Source organism: Neopelma chrysocephalum, unplaced genomic scaffold (genome assembly GCF_003984885.1).
Source record: "Neopelma chrysocephalum unplaced genomic scaffold, ASM398488v2 Primary Assembly neopelma1_106b, whole genome shotgun sequence".
NCBI classification, from domain to species: Eukaryota; Metazoa; Chordata; class Aves; order Passeriformes; family Pipridae; genus Neopelma; species Neopelma chrysocephalum.
In genome coordinates, this window is record NW_020897771.1 from 435,154 (window position 1) to 453,159 (window position 18,006).

The 18,006-nt window shown below is 47.3% G+C and overlaps 2 protein-coding genes across 3 annotated transcripts in view; both read left to right on the forward strand.

Annotated features, from left to right (window-relative positions):
• Nucleotides 1-5,777, forward strand: part of BUB1B (BUB1 mitotic checkpoint serine/threonine kinase B) — a 28,264-nt gene extending 22,487 nt beyond the window's left edge. The window contains exon 26 of one of the 2 annotated variants that reach the window (XR_003536353.1): nt 267-5,777. The gene's annotated coding sequence lies outside the window, so the exon portion shown is untranslated. The remainder of the gene's footprint in view (nt 1-266) is intronic. The other variant, XR_003536354.1, reaches the window with a different exon arrangement.
• Nucleotides 5,778-5,801: 24 nt separating this feature from the next.
• PAK6 (p21 (RAC1) activated kinase 6) overlaps nt 5,802-18,006 on the forward strand; it is a 38,888-nt gene continuing 26,683 nt past the window's right edge. Inside the window, exons 1-3 of the mRNA XM_027696382.1 lie at nt 5,802-6,977; nt 7,402-7,606; nt 17,569-17,879. The gene's annotated coding sequence lies outside the window, so the exon portion shown is untranslated. The remainder of the gene's footprint in view (nt 6,978-7,401; nt 7,607-17,568; nt 17,880-18,006) is intronic.

An 18,006-nucleotide genomic window follows, 5' to 3' on the forward strand; every position in this document is an offset into this window, starting at 1 on the left:
TTCTGAACAAAAAGTGTACTAAATCCTTCTCCGTGTAATAAGCCTGCAATAATCTGTAATAAGATCAGTTAGTCTTCATGTATGTCCCAGACAACACAAAACTGCCCCCAAGTACTGTAAAATAAACACAGCAGTGGCCTTATAACCCTGGCTGTAATAAACACACACAAATAACAGAGGGAGGAGCAGGGATAACAAAGAGCAGTCACCTCTTGTGCTGGTTGTTCTGTTCTACTCCAGTGAAACTCTGCCTCTCTTCCACACAGGTAAGTCTCTGCTCCCCCAGCCTACGAGCTCATTGCACCAACATGTACCAGGAGGACAGGGAGGTCTTCTTTTGACATCCTTGTTGTATGTTCAAGTAACTCCGCCTCCAACCTTCAAAGCTTTTCCTAAGCATCACTTTTGAATCATTGTGTAACAGGCAGATGCTCTCGCAGGCTGGGATTGTCACAGACTTGTCACGAAACAGGAGAGAGACCAGCCTTGCCCATGAGATATTTGGAGATGAAAATTGTCTTAGCAGTGTCCAAGGAAAAGAGGCAACTACAGATCCTGGGATGACAGGAAGTGCCACAGGGGGTGGCTGGCAGGGTGAAATGTGGGAAGGGTGTACAAGTCCTAGTCAGGTTATCACAAAACAATATGGTGATGGAATCTGAGCTCTAGTGAGTTTGAATACACTGCTATATAAATAAAAGTGCACCAAGGAAAATAAATCCAAGGAAGCAATAGATCATGGTTGTACCAGGTTGTTTGAGAATAAAACTTGACCAGAGATACAGCAGGGATGTCTGGAAGATCTCTGCAGTCTTGAAGTGCTTTGATTCAGAAACAGTGAGTGAATCAAGCTTTTAAAGTCCACTCTATTGTGTTAACTGGAAAGGGGTCTAGAAATAATGGCAGGAAGTCACCAAGCCACAAAAATATGCAACCTATAAAAAAATGGAGGCTGATTGAGCTGTGGGTGAGGCAACCCCCCCAGGTGTGAGCCATTTTCTGCACTTAAGCTCTGGCAGCTGCAGCTGGGGTTGGAGAAGGTGGTTCCACTGTCTCCAGGGCTCCTGGGGAATCAGTGCCCACACACAGGTGCTCCAGGTGACCTCTGAGTGTCAGGGAGTGGAACCACCAATGGTGGGACAGAACCTAACGATTTTCCAAGGTACACCTGCACATGGTTAAATATAGTGTGAGCTGAGACCAACTTTACCTCTGAAGAGATCGTTATAAGGAAGCTTAAGGAAGGCTGAGGAGCCCTCATCATCTTCTGGTCGCAAAAGGTATGTGATTTTTAGAGTTAAAATCCCAAGTCTGACATAATTGATAAAACTTATCAGATATATTCTGAGTGCAGTTATCTGAGATTTTCCCAGCCTGAGATCTGTGTTATATAGATTAGGAGGTGTAAGCTTGGGCTTGTGCTAGCAGGTAATACTTGGCTTTTTGATTTTCCAGAATGAACTAGAAGGGGTAGGAAACTCAGCAGGGCTACAAGGATCTCGTGTGGTGATGCAGGGAGAAAACTAGAAGGGCCAAAGCCCAGTTAAAACTTAACCTGAGTACTGCAGTAAAAACATAAAAACAACAGGACAAACAACAAAAGGAGGGCTGAGGAGAATCTATGAAGGGTGTTGGGGCACCCTCAGTAAGAAGTGGTTGAGTCACTATTCCTGGAAGGATTTAAAGGATATGTAGAGGTGGCACTTGGGGATGTGGTTTGGTGGTGGGCTTGGCAGTGCTGGTTGGGCTCTTAGAGGTCTTTTCCCACCTTAATGATTCTGTTATTCAAAGTAGACAAATCACCCCTCCTGCATGTGTATCAGCAAGTAATTCTAAACCATTCCTCTGTGCTGCTGCTGATTTCCCACTTAATAAATATTCCAAATGACCTGGGGCTGAAGTGCAGCTCCTAAGGTGCTGTGCTCCAGGCTGTGCCCCATGATTTCCCCTGAGGAAACCTGTGTACAGAAGATGAGAGTTCTTATTCTAAGAGAGTTATTTGGCTGTGGGCTGCAGAACTGCTGCTTAGAGTCTCTGCTTTAGCCTGGGGCTATGGGCACTGCATTTACATTAACTTATATGTCTGCTTATACAGACTGCCCTTAAAGCTGGATAAAGGACACTTTACCAGCTTCATTCGCTGGGTTCTTACTGATTTACACTCACTGCCCCTCTGCTTGGTTAATCCAGCAGAATGCCATGGTTGGAAACTTAGAAATACGAAGGTTTCATTTCCATAACATTTTAAATTATTAAACAACATGTGGATATTGAGGTCACTAAGTAAGACTGGGGAAAAATGATGTTCCTTTTGTTGGTTCTATAAATGGTTGTTTCCTACTCTCCTTTTGTAATAATTACCATCCAGAGCTATTTAATTATTGATCCCGTGGCTCCAGCTGGTGTGGCAGTGTGATTTACAAGGTAGGAGCAGCACCTGAGGGACACAAAGGCAACTGTCAGTGTTCAGGTTCTGGGCCTGAGCTGATGGTTGTTTTCCCAGTGCTTTGGATTCTCCTCAGTTTTCAGGATCTTGAGTTATGTGGTTCTTTGAAGCTAAACTAGTCATGTACTTTGATGTAGTGTGGTACTCTATGTAATCATTCACTCGGGAATAATTTTGTAGGGAAAAAAATGTTGGAATAGTGCAAAACTCAGTGGTGAACGTGGCTTGTTGGTGTGTTCCCTTAGTATCTGGTCAAAACAACCAGTAAAGGCACTGGGCCGTTCTGCCCCATCTGCAGCTGCTCCTGAAGAGCCACCTTGGGTTGGTGCTTTACCTGTGTGTGAACTGAACCGGCTGCAACTTGTCCTCTCCTGAGCCTGTTCCCTTGGTTCCCAGCCCAGCCCTCCTGATACCCTTTGAGAGAACAATGGCAGAGGGCACCCCTTGTTTCAGTGGCACATCCCCTTCTCCTGCTGTTTGTAGGGAACTAGGGACGGCTTTTCCTCATGCAGATTTACTGGAGCCACAGTCTTTTATCTTAGAAACTCTGGCTTAGATCCCGTCTAAAAGCAGCAGGTTTTTATCAAGATGTAAAACAACTGTCAGCTGGGAGGAGTCCTGACTGGCCTGAACCAGAAACCTTACTCTCAGCTGTGAAAGCAGTCTCTGATTTGCTTAACATGGGCAACGTGTAACAGGAAAAGTCCATTTTTTATGCAATTAGAAAAGTTATTATTCCTCCTTATGTCCTGGAAAAGCACATTTTTCACTTGGGGAGTTGGACAACAATGGAAAACTCTCTATGATCCTGTTCTCAGCTCTTTGAACACATAATTCCCACGCAGCTGAACATGGGAGCCACCTTCACTGCATTTCTGAGCATTCATTTCTGCTCTACATGTGCTCCATGCACCAAGTCCAAAATGGTGTTTTCCTTCCTTTCAGCTGAACTGAGGAGGCTTTTATCCAAGTCAGCAGTACATATGTCCACACATCAGAACATTCTCAATTATAAGCTGAAGTTTCTGCGGGCTTTCACTATATGGCACATTCTTCACTGTCTTAAACTTTATTGTGGTTTCCATGGTGATCTTTCCTGATGCATCCCCAGCCTTTCCTACAGGATGCTCAGCAGTGTGGGTGGAGTGGGAAAGGCAGAACAACTGCTGTGTGAGGAGGAACACACTGGTGCATCGGATGAGGCTTATGGAAAAGAGTTACTTTTCCAGTTTCCCTAATAAGTACACACTGGTCCTCTTGAAATGGGAGACAGCAAATTAGGAAACGCTGTTTGAGTAGTTGGCCTTGTTGAAAAGGAGAGATGAGAGCCCTGCTTCTCCTGACTTTTCCTACCATTTCGTTACAGTAAAAGCCAACCTGTTGGGTGCTGAGCTGTGGGTGCTTTAGCAAAGCCCTTGTAATGCTTTTGTAGTTTTGTTAGACAAAGAGGGTTCCAGACTGAGGACAAACCTTCCCCTGCCCACTGCTCCTGGCTCTGCATGAGAGACTGGACAGGTCATGGAAGTTTGGGGTTTGCTCATTTATAAAACTGGTATTGTACTTTTACATATATTTTTCTTACCTACATATGCATATTTATAAATTTTTTGTTTCTGCCGAGGAGAAATGGCTCATAAAACCAAGGTAACACTACACTTAGTTGCTGCTTTTCCTCACCTGCTTTGGGATGGGAAACTTCTGTGGCTCCCTACCACAGTGATGCTTCTGGGCAGTTGAAATGCGCAATGCAACCAGTAATATGGCACCAAAATAGGCTTGGTATTGATTAGTATCCAGAGACTAAAACAGGGAAAGCATTGCTCTGCCTGGTGCTGTTGTTTAAAGCTGGAGTGTAGCTGTTCCACCAGCTGCCAAGATCCAAGCTGTTTTCTTTGAAAACCTAAGGGATTTTTTAACTTTTACACTGAATTTTGGGCCTTGACCTGTATCTTGGTGAATAATTCTTAGCATCCAACTTCTGGGATGTCACTCTCCTGTCAGATTTTGGTGTGATGGATGGTTGCATGTTTGGTTTGGGTGCCACACACATAAATAATACTCCTTTGATGTCTATGGTAGCTTTCCTGTCCTGGTCTTAAACCACCCTTTTATTCCATGTGCATTTTAAAATTATTATTTTTGTTCCTGTCAAAGTTTATAATCCTCCATTTCTTCTCTCTTCTGTGTTTTGCAATTTTCATATGTGCTAAATGTTTCCTTCTCTGAGGGTTGGGGTGATGTGCAGTGGCACCTCCATAGCCAGGGCCAAGGCAGCCAGTCCCAGGAGCTGCACTCTGCCCCCGGGGTCCCTCCAGCTCTGCATGTTCTGTGATCCCAGGAGTTACTGCAGAGCCTTTCAAGAAACCAGACTTTCTGTGACTCCAGAAGCCAGGCTCTGTCCTCCCACAAGTGTATCTTAGTGATGCTGCAGAGTTTTTTGGGGGTAGAAGTTACTACACAGACACAGTTATTTGCCCTCAAAAGCAGTGAGGAGCTGGAAAGCTGAATCCAGCTCTAATGAATGAAATCCCAAAGCTGGCAGCATTCAGCACTTTCATGAGCTGGGGATATTTTCTAGCAAGAAAATTATTTTCTGAGACTTGTTGACAGAAACATCAGGAATGGATCTGCTGCCTTTGTCTCCACCCACCCCAGCCAAGAGTGGGGGGAGAGAAGCAGCTCTTTATAAATAGCTCTGTTCCTGTTGTATTTGTAAATTCGGTGCTTTTTGTGTCAGTGACATCACCCTCTTCTCCATGGCAACCCCCTCCGATGGCAAAACTGCAGGGCACTGCCAGAGGAACTCAAACCAGCACATGAACAGGTTGAATCGAGATGAGTTAATTGAGAAATAGTGCAGGGGCAACAGGAGGGGGTGGGAAACAGCAGCAAGGAGGTTACTGCCAGCTCTGCTGCTCCAGAAAACTGTCCCTGGAATGGCTGGTTCCCAAAGCTCTGCCCCATCTCCTCTTTGTGTAAGTCCCTGTCAGGAGGAGGCAGGTGGAAGGCAGGCAGGCATCTTATTCCCCATCTCCTGTGTGTCTGGAGAGCAGCACTACAGGTGACTAAGCAGGAGGAGCATGGCTGACTCACTCCTGAGTTATTTTCTCACTCCTGTTCTCTTCCCCCTCCCATCTTTTCTGTTTGTTTTTTAGCTTTCACCCGACAGTTTGCATTTTTCCCCAGGCCCTGATGTGAAAGAATTAGCAGCAGGCTTTCTTGTTACCTAATGTTCACAAAAATGTGCTTGTGGTTATCCATGGGGGAAATGGAAGCCAACTCCAAAAGCAAGAAAAAAGAATTCTCTGGATAAAACACCTTCATCTTAAAAGAAAAAAAAAAGCGTCTCCTTTCTGAATGTTGTTCAGGAAATACTAAAGTGACTGACATGCCAGAAAGCTGTAAATAACTGGCTTCCTTATCAAGATACCTGTGGAAAATACCTAATTGCCTCACTGGCTGCCCTGCTGGTCTTGACTTGATTTCTGAACCAGCTGCAGTGGGGGAAGCCATTGCACTTGCTGCCTTGACTACAGCATTGGGTTCTGCTGGTTTCCACTTGGGACTGAGGAGCAGGAACATAATGGTTCCAGCTGCTTCAATCAGCTTAATCAATCTGTCCTCATTTACACGCCTATGAAGTCTGAAACCTTAGAACAGTTTCCCTTCCTTCTGCAGGGTGCCAGGAGATCTGGTGCTGAAATTTATCCTGCAGAGCTGTCAGCCTTGTATTAGAATTGGTGTTTTTGTGACACAGCGGGACACGTGCTGGTCTTGTGTAACTTGTCCAACGTTCCCAGAGTCCTGACATCCAGAGAGGGGCATGGCAACACTCCTCACCCTGGGAAGGAACTCTGTGATGGGATAGCACTGCACCTGCCAGTCGTGGCCTGCTGTTTGCAGGGCCCAGGAGCCTTGAACCACAGACTCTCCCAGTGTGAGGCTCTGTTACTGCAGCTCCCTCCCCATCCCAGCGTGAAGCCAAGCCTGTGATTTCCAGGCTTGGTTGAGGGGAAATGCACGGAGTCTTTACACACCGGAATCTTGATGAGTATCTTGCTCTTGCCTTTTGTGCAAAATGCCACTCAAGGCACTGTGCCATCCTCTCTGCTGAGCTCACAGCATCAGCCCACGACAAGAAAGGTCCCAGAAAACATTGACTCACTGCATCCCAGCATCCTGCCAGGGGATGTGTCTGCAGTGAGATCTCCTCAGCTGGAGCGAGGTTGAATGGAATGGATCACTGTGAGGCTGTTTTACCTTCCCTGAGTGTGCTGCCACCTGTGCTGCCTGCCAGGACAAGGGCTGGGGGCACTGGGATCACTGCCAGTGCTGGGCAGGACGCAGCTGGAGCTGGGGGTTTGCATGTGCAGGAGGAGCTTTCTGGAGAAGCTTTCAGATGAAATTGCTGAGAATTTTTGCCTGAAGCAAGGGATGTTTCCCATGTTTAAGACAAGCAGTAACCTGCAGTTAGAAGGAAGAAGGGACTGAATTCACTCCAGAAGTATTTCTCCGGGATCTTTTTTTCAAGGTAAGCCTGCTCTTGTGGGAGGTAGATGGGGCAACAGGGTCCACTGTTCTGAACTCTAAAACTGAGGCGATTTCTACATTTTTGTTACCTTCCCAAGCTGTAGAACTGAAATAAATCTGTCTCTGGCACTCCCTTTTTGAGGCTGAAAATTTAAATCGGCCAATAAGAACTAATTTTCTGAGGTCTGAAGCCATAAAAAAGGGGTGAGGGAGAATGTTTTTAACACTGCCGTGTGCCTGCCTGTGTTCCAGTGGTGAATGAATGCCTGACTGTGCCTCTAAACCATATATTTAAATAGCAGAATAATGGGTGTTGTACAACAGCAGGTGAATGAAAGTAAAATGTAGTACATAGACATCAGCTTATGGTTTATTAATTTTATTTAGTGGTTTTAAACATTTATAGAGTATTTGTTGTCCTGTAGGAGGCAAAATGATGGTTCCTGCCTTGGGAACTTGAAGGTTTTTAATTGGCACGGTTTGAAGAAATGTTGGTGAAAGCAAGAGAAAGGAGATAGGTTTTTTAAGCATCTGTTTGAATGGCACCTGAACAACCACTTTATTGCTGTTGAAAACTATTTGTGGAGAGACCAGGTCCTTGTCCCAGCTGCAGGAAAAACCTTATTTAAGGTAGGAAAAAAATACCTTGAATGTACAGAGTTGGTTCTGAAAAATACCTGGTAACATCTAAAAATTGCGTAATCATCTCCTCCTGCCCAGTATAAACCATAAACTGAAACTCCTCCCAGCTGGGAACCCTCCAGACTGAGAGTTGTGTGCTTAGGCTGTGGGGGATAAATTACAGTCCTTGATGAAAGTCCAGTGGAGGTGCTGGAGCCTTGGAGGAATGCACTTGCTGGGCCTGAAAGTGCATCTTCCCTTTGCACACTAATGGATCTGATACCTGTATGCAGTTCTGTTTTCCCCATGGAAAAGGAATAGTATGTGTGCCCATAAAAGCAAATCCACCTTCTGTTTAGGGAAGTAACTGTAGTCTGTAAACTCTTGGAAAAAGCCTTGTTGACACTGTGAGGAGTGAAATGAAAATGCTTTCTGGCTGCTGCCTCTTCCTTTCCCCAGGCTGGGGGGGACTGGAGCGGTACCTTCAGGGAGATTTGTGCTCTGGGAGGGGTGAGGCTGCCTGGGGAAGGGCACCTGTGCCTGTGTGAAGCCAGGGGTCTGTGCCAGGAGGGCCGGTGCCCGCAGCCATTGCATAACCCTGGGCTGGCTCCACAGCCACTGCCAGGCGCTGGAGCAGCCAACGCGCCTGGATGCTGTGCTACAGTTGGATTCCACTTGGTGGAAGTAGTTGAGGGTATTCCTGCCAACTTCCCAGGCAGGAGTCATCCGTTCTGCCTCTGTCGCTTGGGGAGCATGAATGAATGACTCTTGAAACATTAATGTAGAGCAGCTTCCAAGAATGCCGTGTACTGAAGCCTGGAATACATTGTGATCTGATTCACGAGCCAGGGTCAGCAAAGGCTTTGAAGAGGTGTTTACCCAGTGGGTGGACACGCTGCACTTCAAACTGCCCAAGAAAACCACAACATCAGAGGGCAGGGGAGCAAAGTGTGAGCAAAGCCCCAGAGGAGCAGGGGAACCCAAGAGGGACAGTAGGAGCCACACGCTGTGGGCTGGTGGATGGGACAGCACAGCAGCTTGGGGATCTGGGGGGCTATGGAAGGTGCTGTTGCTCTTGGCAGTGTCACTTGACATCATTTCAGATTGGAATTCTGTATAACCAGTGTTCAGCACCAAATCATGCATGGAATGGTTCTTTACATGGGTAAAACCCTGTGTTTTGGTTGATAGGATTTCATGGGAGAGGGAGACTTTCCGCAGCTCCAGAGAGGGATCAACAGAAGGAAACAAGTGATGCTGCTGAAGAATGCAAAGTAGAGCAAGCTAGATAAAGGTGATCCTAATTGAGGAGGAGGGTTGGTATTTAATTAAAACTACTTCTAAAACCCAGGCTCTTAGCAGTAAAATAAATAATATCAGGACATGAGTAATTCCTCTTGGGGGAATGTCAGAGACAAAATTACACTAATGTAATAATGAGGGGCCTGTGTGCAATTGCTCAGAGGAATAGGAACAGGGTAGAAGGATTTTTCACTGCTAAGAAGTTCAAATGTGGTTCAAGTCAAAAGGGACTGAAGCCTGTTAAAGCACAAGCTGCTTGGGGCTCTTGGGCTGTCTGAGCTCCTGAGCTGGACTTGGCAATCCCAGCACAGAGCTGGAGGTCGAGCTCCTGAGCTGCTGTAGCAAATAATGGCAAGTTCAGTGTGGCACTTGCACTCCTGCTGCTCAGTCAGGGTGTTTGCAGTGGAGTAAAAATAAGTACTTCAGGCCAGACTTGGGACAACTGAGCCATGTGTCATGCAAGTGGAGGCAAAAAAGGACATTAAACCATCTTGATCTTCCTTATTTCCCTCCCACTCCTCATTTCTAGTTGTGAAATCATCTCGGAGCTCTGCCTGCATTCCTCAAGCTGTGATGCCCGTTTTGATGAGGTGGTTAAATAGCATAAACTCATTAAGCACTCCTGACTAATACTCATACTGTGACATAACAGCATTTCTTCTCCATAGCTGGCTTGCATAATGCTGCATTTCAGTTTGGGTTACCCTTTCCATGTCATGCTTCTCATTTCTGTGATGTCCATCTGTTTACCAGACAAGGTTCTGGCGGCGGGGGCGGGGGAATAGTCTCGGAATACAAAAAGAACAAGGCCCACAAGTGAGGCCAGCTGGGGCTGGGAGCAGCCTGGTCCTGAGCGGTGAGTGCAGCCCCGCTCCAGCTCTGAGCGAGGTCACTGGTGCATCCCCAGCTGAGGCCCTGCAGCAGCAGCCCCTGGCCGGGCCTGTGTCCTGCTGCTGTGCTGTGGAGAGGTGAAGCACCACGTGTAGGAAAGATGGCTTAGTTGTTAAAATGGAACATATCATTTCAAACTAGATAGCAAATGTACCCGGCAGCTGCAGCAGAGGCAGTGACTGTGAACGGATCATGTCAACTTGATGTCTCTGAGCTTGATTGGTTTTCCCCTGAGAACGGGTTCAGCTGGGCTGTCTGTGGTGTCAGGGCTACCTTAGTGATGCCCTTCTGGCCTTCTGACTCTCCTTTCTGCCACAGGTATCTGTTCTGGATACCTTTTTTCCCCCACCTGTGTCAGCCTTGGAGTTTTCTTTCAAATCTGTGACTTCTCAAGGCACAGCAGGAGCTGAGGGTCTTTATAGCAGAACTGGAGAGCTGGGCTTAGATGGGGAGAAGAGGTGTGAAAGTCTTCCCTTAATCTGGACCAGGAACAGAGGAGTTAATATGTGCGGTGGCCAGAAGGCTCTACACAGATCTTAAAATATCCAAGAACAGGATAATTTGGCTTAAAAAACCATCTGGGTCTTGATTCAATGCTCATTAAAATTCATAGTAGCCTTATGACTGGCTTGTGGAAGAATTAAGCAGGGTGTTACACTTCATAATGAGTACTTTGGGCCCTGGCCAAGAAAGTACATCACTGCCTATAACAATGCTAGAAATTAACTTCTTTCCTGTAACATACAGCTCAGAATCAGGATCTTTGAAGCACTTGTGGAAGTCAGTGAAAAAGCTCTGCTTTCAAGGGATTTTGCATTGCACCCCCAGAACAGCTGTTAGGGCTGACTCTGGGAACAAGTCTCTCGGGAGTGGCCTCTGAGCTGTTCCTGCTGCAGCAAGCTGTCCACTTTGGGCACACTCACAGGGAATCTGCAGGAATCAGAGCTCTGAGTGTGCAGGGAGAGGGGGGAAATCAGACTGCAAACCCAGCTGCTGCTCTGCAATATACGGGCCATAAAATGAAAAATGTGTGCTGTTTATTTCATTAGAAACGTAAATGTAATAACTAATGTCACACACAGTTCAGGTCTTGTAGCACCTCATCAGCCATAGGATGCTCCTGTCTGTGACTGATACTGAGACAAACTCCTAATTTCTGACCCTTTCTTATAAAATACTGGCTGGTGTTAACAGGGAAGAAAATACCAATTCTGCTGCTCACTCCCAAATCGGGAGTTTGCAAAGCTCTTTGGGCTTTTGTGCTCTCTTCCAAGTTCTAAATATGTTCTCCCGAAGCGTCTCGGAACAGCAGCTGAGTGACGTAAAGCTGAGCCAGGAACTTATTTAGGGAACGTTGCCTTTTATTCCTGTGGCATTTAAAGGCATGTTTTTAAAAAGGTCTCTTAGAACTCAGGGTCACCTGAATTGTGTCTGGCTACTCCTAACTGGTGGTCTGGGATCACCTTCAGTGGGCTGTGGCTGTATCTTCAACAAATGGCAGTCCCAGTTTAAAGAAGGAAATGAAGGAATTTTCCAGATAACTACTCAAGTATTTCTGTAAGAAATCTTTGTTCACAACTCTACCCCAGGCTTTCAGTTTTCATCAAAGTTCTGAAGACCTAAATAAGAAAATGCTCATTTTGACTGTTAACAAGAATTTGTTTTCAAAGGTCACATGTGCAAATGAACCAAGTTAATACTTATTTTATTTGAACTTTTTTTTCTGAATTCATTTACTTGTAAAATTTATTTGGCACTTCAGAGAGCACAGAGCAAGAGAAGTGTTTTTGAATTAGTAACTTGAGGAATGATGAAGTAGATGATGAACTGAAGTTTTTCAGTTATTTTCACAATGTCATCTTCAGAATCTCTAAATGTGCAGAATGGGAAACATTACATTTTATTTACAGTTTAAATGGCTATGTTTTATGTCGCTCCTTCTTGAATTATTATAATTCAGAATGTGGAGATTTCCTTTAATCTTTATATAGATATAAATAGATATGTCTCAGTGGATTATTTTCTAGTGTCATGCAGAAGAGGATTCCAGTTGAGTTATTCCACCATGGTTCCCCTCTCCCAGCAGGGCCCAGGCTCATTCCAAAGGAAGGACATTTGCTCTGCCAGGAGCCAGCAGGTCCATGTGCTCAGGAGGGCTGTGGCTGTGCCCAGTCTGTCCTCTGGAACAGGCATTGCCTGACTTGAGTGCACGTTTCAGTTCCTTGCTGTGGGATCTGACAGCATTAATAGTTGCACACATGCTTTGGGTGATTCTGAAACTTATTTTTAATGGAGAAAATGGCAGTTGCAGCTTTACTGTGTGTGCTGCTGAAACTGTGTCCCAGAGCAACCAGCACCTCACACTGTCTTTAGGCTGGGATTGAGGCTCTTATAAATTCCAGCCCAAATGAAGGCTGGAGGAGATTGCTGAAGATAAACAAAATGAGAGGCTTCTGTAACTACTGTCAGAAAAGACCAAAAATCACTCTTATGGGAGGTAGAAATGAACTTTTCCTCTCTCCTCTGTTGTAGCACTTAAGAGCACCAGACAAGGATGTCACAGCTACCATTTTTCTATATTATATCAATAAATCTCTGAGTGGGGATTATAACCATTTAATCCTTTCTAGCCCTTCCCGAGGACTCCAGAGCATTCACAGCTTGTGGAGCCAAGGGAAACTGAGGGTACAATATTGGGACAAGCTGCTTTCAGTGGCAGAACAAGCAGGTCCAGTTCCTGCACTGCAGGTTTGTGGCTGCTGAACTGTAGGCCAGGCTGCTGAGAAAAACAGCCTGAAAATAAATAATAGTAATAATAATAACATCCCCCACACACGTTTAACTCTTCACCCATCCCCTTTCCAGTGAGAGGAAAGCCAATGCTTGGTCCAGCCTCGGCAGCTGGAGCGGGTTGAAGTAAGTTTTGAATACTCATCCCCTGGCAAGGGGTTGAGATGCATTTTGGATGTTCGTCCCCATCGCAATAGTCAACCCTTCCATTTTTCTCTTCCTCGGATTCTATTCCAACAGCTGCCCAACCTTCCCCCCAGATAAGCTTCCATACAGCACTGGAGGGCAAAGGCCTGTTCTGCCCCTGCTGTCCAGGGGGGCTGCTGCTGGGAGGGGATGTGACACCCGTTCCCTGCACGGGATTAGCAGTGCAGCTTCCTGATTTTCCTGAGGTGGGCTGAATGCCTTCAGCTGCCTAAGGCTGAGTTGTTCACTGCCTCCACAAGCAAGTGGGATGGGAAACCTGTGCTGCATGGAGCCACGTGCCTGGATTTTGACAAGCATAAGCTCCAACCCTCCAATTATTCTAAGCTCTTGAGAGTTGGGTTTGAACGTACCCAGAGGTAGAGGGTGAGTAATGTCAGCACAGGGTGTTAGACTTGTGCTGCCGTTATTTTGGCCACTAGGAATTTGCTGGATTCTGGTTAATTCTGGAGCGATAGCTGACTGACCTAGTTATTGGGGACAGAGGCTGGGTCTGTGCTCCTCTGCTGCCAGCCAGGGATTTCAATCTGCATTTCTATAGCATCCTCAAGGATCGCAGCTTGCTTGGAAAAACAACAGATTAAGCCGCCTCTGTTGTGGGGGAGTTGAGCATTGTCACAGTCATTTTACCAGCATGCAGAATGACTTTCCCAAGGTGACCTGGGAATCTGTAGGCAACGCCGGCTTTCTGCTGGGATGCTGCCATTGCAGGACTGATCGTCCTGACTTCTGTGGGAAGCAGCAGATGCACCTTTTGGAGAGGATGGCACAGGCTTGTCTGGTGGGGCGTGACGTTACTTCTGTAATAACCAAATGAGTGTGTGCAGTTTTTGCAAGTAAAAGATCTGGAAGAGGTGTGAGGTGGCTGTGATCCAAGCTGTATTGATTTTATCTGCAGGGAACGTCTACCAAGCCACAGGAATTTAACCAGTAGCAAAATAGCCTGTGCTGCGTTCAGGTGATCTTCTTGAGCTTTAACTTCAACTTCTCACCAGAGTGGGAGTTGAAATTTTTAAAGTCTGCTGTTTCCTTACTCTCTTTAAGCTTAACCTGCTTTCTTCACTTAATGGAGAGGGTGATCAGGCATCAGAAGGGGCTGGAGGTGGTGGAGTCCCCAGCCCTGGAGGTGTGCAAGAAATGGCTGGACATGGCACTCAGTGCTCTGGGCTGGGTGACAAGGTGGTGCTGGGTCAAAGGGTGGACTCCATGATCTTGGAGGTCTTCTCCAACCTTTAGGATTCTGTGATTCTTGCCTCTGGTGTTCTCAGTTTGGCAGAATTTCCTTGTGCTGTTTCCTTGCTGGTTGTGCTTTGTTCCACCATTGGAGTTGCCTGGCCCAGGAGAACCTGGCTGTAACCCAAGGAGAGCCTGAAGCAGCACGAATTTCCTTCGTCCATGTGACCCAGGCTGATTGTGTTTGGAATATGCATATGGTGAAGAGGGACTCCAAGCTCCCCACTGCCCTGGCAGATTTGAATGTGCTCTGGCTAAACCAACTTCCATCTCTTCAGCTCTGGTGCATTTGTGTTTTGTTTGGAACTGGAAAAAAATGCCACCTGGTTTGGACTGTAAATCTTGGAGAGTTTACAAGCACACGGGGTAAGCTTGTGCGGTGGGAGGGCCGGAAGGGCTTTGTCCTGCTGGGATCTCTGGACACTCCCTGGACAAGGGCAGCAACGCATAGTGAGCAGGAGGATAACCCAGCCTTGGCTGTGCAGGCAGCTCTCCTGGCAGCTCCTGCCCCCTCTGAACCGACAGCCTTGGGGGAAGGTGGCTGAGCTGTGAGCACTCAGTTAAAGCGAAACTGCCTCTGGATTGCTTCCTCCTTATCTCCAGCCCTGGCTAATGTCATGTGGTGATTATGAGACTCCCAGACCTGATTCCTATCTCTAGCTTCCTCCCACCAGTTGGTGCTGATGTGTGAATTTGCAACACAGCTCGTCTCCTTGTGACCCCTCTGGCCCCATCCTTGGTGTATTTTGTTCACTTCCCTGACCAGCTTACTCTGGATTTGCAGAGCCGTGAAAGAGAAGAGGGGAGGGATTCTTTGTGGAAGAGCATTTGTACCCCGTATCAAACCCCTGAGCTCAGTGGAGCCCTGCTGGAAGGTCTGGCTCTGTGGGTGGAATTGCTGTAGTTCTTATTGGGACTTCCTGAATGTATCAGATTTCCTGTTCCTTAGTGTTAGGCTTCTCCTGGAAGCTTTGTTGAATAAAAATGAATTTTCCTTAGCAGTTTTCCCAGTTCCCACAGGCTCCAGACAGGTGGGCAGGTACATTACTCCTGGCTGAGGTAGAAAAAAGAGAGTTGGCCTGGTAGAGTTGGCCTGTGTGTTTCTGACTTTTTACTTTTGAAGTTTAGAAGTGCCCAGTCTTGCCTGTTGGAATAGGAAAACATTGAATAGTGTTTTTTTTCCTCACAAAAGTATGTTCTAGTAGAGATGGACAGGGATTCAATGGAACCTACTGCAGCAGTGCGGGACGTGAGGTCCCGGAGCTCTCCCGGCGCAGTGACGTGACTGGGCAGGGTGAGGAGCGAGCTGAGATCAGCACTTGGGATCTGACATTGGCTTTGCTTCGTGTCTGGGGAGGGGACAGGGAGCACGGAAGGACCTTTGCTGGCAGATAAATCAGACAGGCTGAGATGCAAGCCTTTAGTCAGCATAGCCTGCAGCACTTGTGCTGCCAGGCCTGGAGGAGCAGCACAGAGCAGCCATAGGAGTGGGGTGTGGAGGCCTGTGTTTATAGACATGGACCGGTATAATTATTTATATTGTCTTGAGCAATTCTCTAGGTAAGAAGGGAGCAGTGGCCAGGCAAGGAGCAGTGAAATGTGTAATAAAGGAACAGTCGCTAAAGGGGAAAATTAGAGGTGCGTCGCTTCTACTGGGAAATTTTTCTTCAAAGTGTGTAGGACTGCTGGGACCAAAGTTGTGAATAGGAAGACTGGAAAGTGTCCAAATTTTTCATTAAGATTGCAGGCAGCAGAGGTTCACACCGACTCAGAGCTGCCTTGGTTTCATCTAAGCTTGTGTCTTGACAAGTAAAATCAGGCTCTTCCATTTATAAAGAACTTCTCTTGTTCTAGAAGACTGTCTCAGCACATAACCCAGGAAATACAATCCTCATGCAAATCTGGAGCCAGCTCCAAGCCTGGGTGACTCCTTGGAGACTGTAAATGCCATTTGTCTGTGGCGCTCCCAATGCCCTGGTGCTGTGGGTGACTCCTCTGTGCCTGGCACAGCAGCAAAGCCCGGGTGCACAGATGACAGGGATAGTTTGTGCTCCCTGACGCGTTCCTTCCACACCTCTGGATCACCTCAGCTTCCTCCCCTCTGATCCTCCACCGCGCTGCTCTGCCGTGGAGTTCCAGCCTTTTGGGAAGGAATGCTGTCCCCTCTCCTATTCACTATTCTTTACTATTAACAGGAACTTTCATTTTTTGATTACATCTGGGTACGGGGCCTGCCCTGGAGGAGCTAATCCCCAGACAGAAAGGAACCTGGCTAAGTATTTCCTGCATCCTAGGGAGGGAGCAGGCAGGAAGCCCGGGTCTCTGTGGCAGGCTGTGGCAGGCAGGGACCTGCAGTGGAACATCGAAGTGGTGACTGCACGCTCAGGAAGCAGCCTTCCACAACTTAGCTGGCAGGTCTGGAAATGAGGATTAGGAACCTCAGACCATCAGCTCCACTGCCAGGATTACCTTTAGGTTCTCTCTATGAACCCCAGTTCTTTTCTCCATTATAGTCCCATAGAGCTGGTGAATCCCAACTACCTCTGTGACTCTGGTTGTTGCACAAACATACTGCAGCCTTTTGAGGTGGGATGGAGAGGTAGGAAAAGAAATGGGAATGAAGGAACAAGGTTAAAAGGTCACTGGGCTGGCCCATCTCTGCTGGACAAGCCACTCCCAGCAATAATGATGACAGCCTAATGGTTGTTTGTACCATGTCAGTTATTTATTTTAAGGGCAGTTCAAAAAACAAACAAACAACCACCCCCCCCCAAAAAAAAAGAAAAAAAAACCACCTCAAAACAAACCCCTAAAAAGTCTTGGGGGTGGATTTTTCCGGCTTTTGTCTCTGGTCTTTGGACCTAAAAACACCTGAGGGTTAAGCCAAGGTTGTTAGTGGTTTGGAGGGGCCAAGAAGCCTCTCAATTTGCAGTGGAGCAAGAGCAGCTGATAGGTTTGCTGACAGGAACTCTGACCTCTCCTGGGCTGTAATCCCCCAAGTGTCCTCTGCCCCTTTCACCTACGTGTCCGATGCTGCTGGTGGTGGAGCTGGTGTCCTGCTGGGCACGAGTCATTTGGGGAAAGTATTTCCAGGAGTCAGGAAACCCAGAAGCACAACGGGACGGGAGGGTGATCCCAGACTCCAGAGCCGGCAGCACTGACTCACTCAGGTAGGACAGGGCAAAAGGAAAAGCACCAGGTCATGTGCTGCTCATCTGCAATGCAAATCAATGGGGTGAATTCTTCTACAGCCAGCCATAGAGCTGGCAATCCAAGCTTTCCTGCCAGGAATGACAAGGGATTAGTGGCAGGTTCTGAAACACAGGGTGAGATGGCGGGTTCTTTAGGAGCTGTAGCAGCTCCCGGCCCCAAGGCTGTGGAGCCAAGAGAGAAGAGCCAGGGAGCGGAGCTTTAATAAGTCACGGTGGAGTGGGGCGGTGAAGAAGGGTGGAGGGGAATAGGAAAGGATCTCCCCAAGGTTCTTGCCCAAGACCCAGCACACCTCGGTGCCCAGGTGTGACTCTGAGCTGTTTCTCTCTCATTCCCTCTAGGGACCAAGAAAGAAGACAAAGAGGAGAAGGTGAGATGGTCCCAGGAGGCTCTGCTTTCAGCGTATGTCGTTTTCCGAGGCTTCTCTGTGCCGAGTGCTTCTGTGTCCCATCTGCTACCACACCCTGAAATCAAACTCGGCAGCTTAGGTGCACCAGGCACTGTACAAACATGTCAGACTTGCCTCCACCCCTTTTTCTACTCCCGCTTTCTCCTGCCGTCTTTCTCTCTCAAGTTTATCGGCGTGTCAGCGGATTCCGGTGGCGGAGCATTCCCACCTCACCTCTGGGCACAGAGCAATGAGGAGTCAGGGGTAAGTGCCCTCCCGCAGATTTGGGGATGGACGATGACTTGCTTGCTTGCTTTAAAGCCATAACAGCCATCCTAATGGCCGCTGTTCTGTGGGATTTGTGCCCTGTGTTTACAGAGGACTGGGTTTG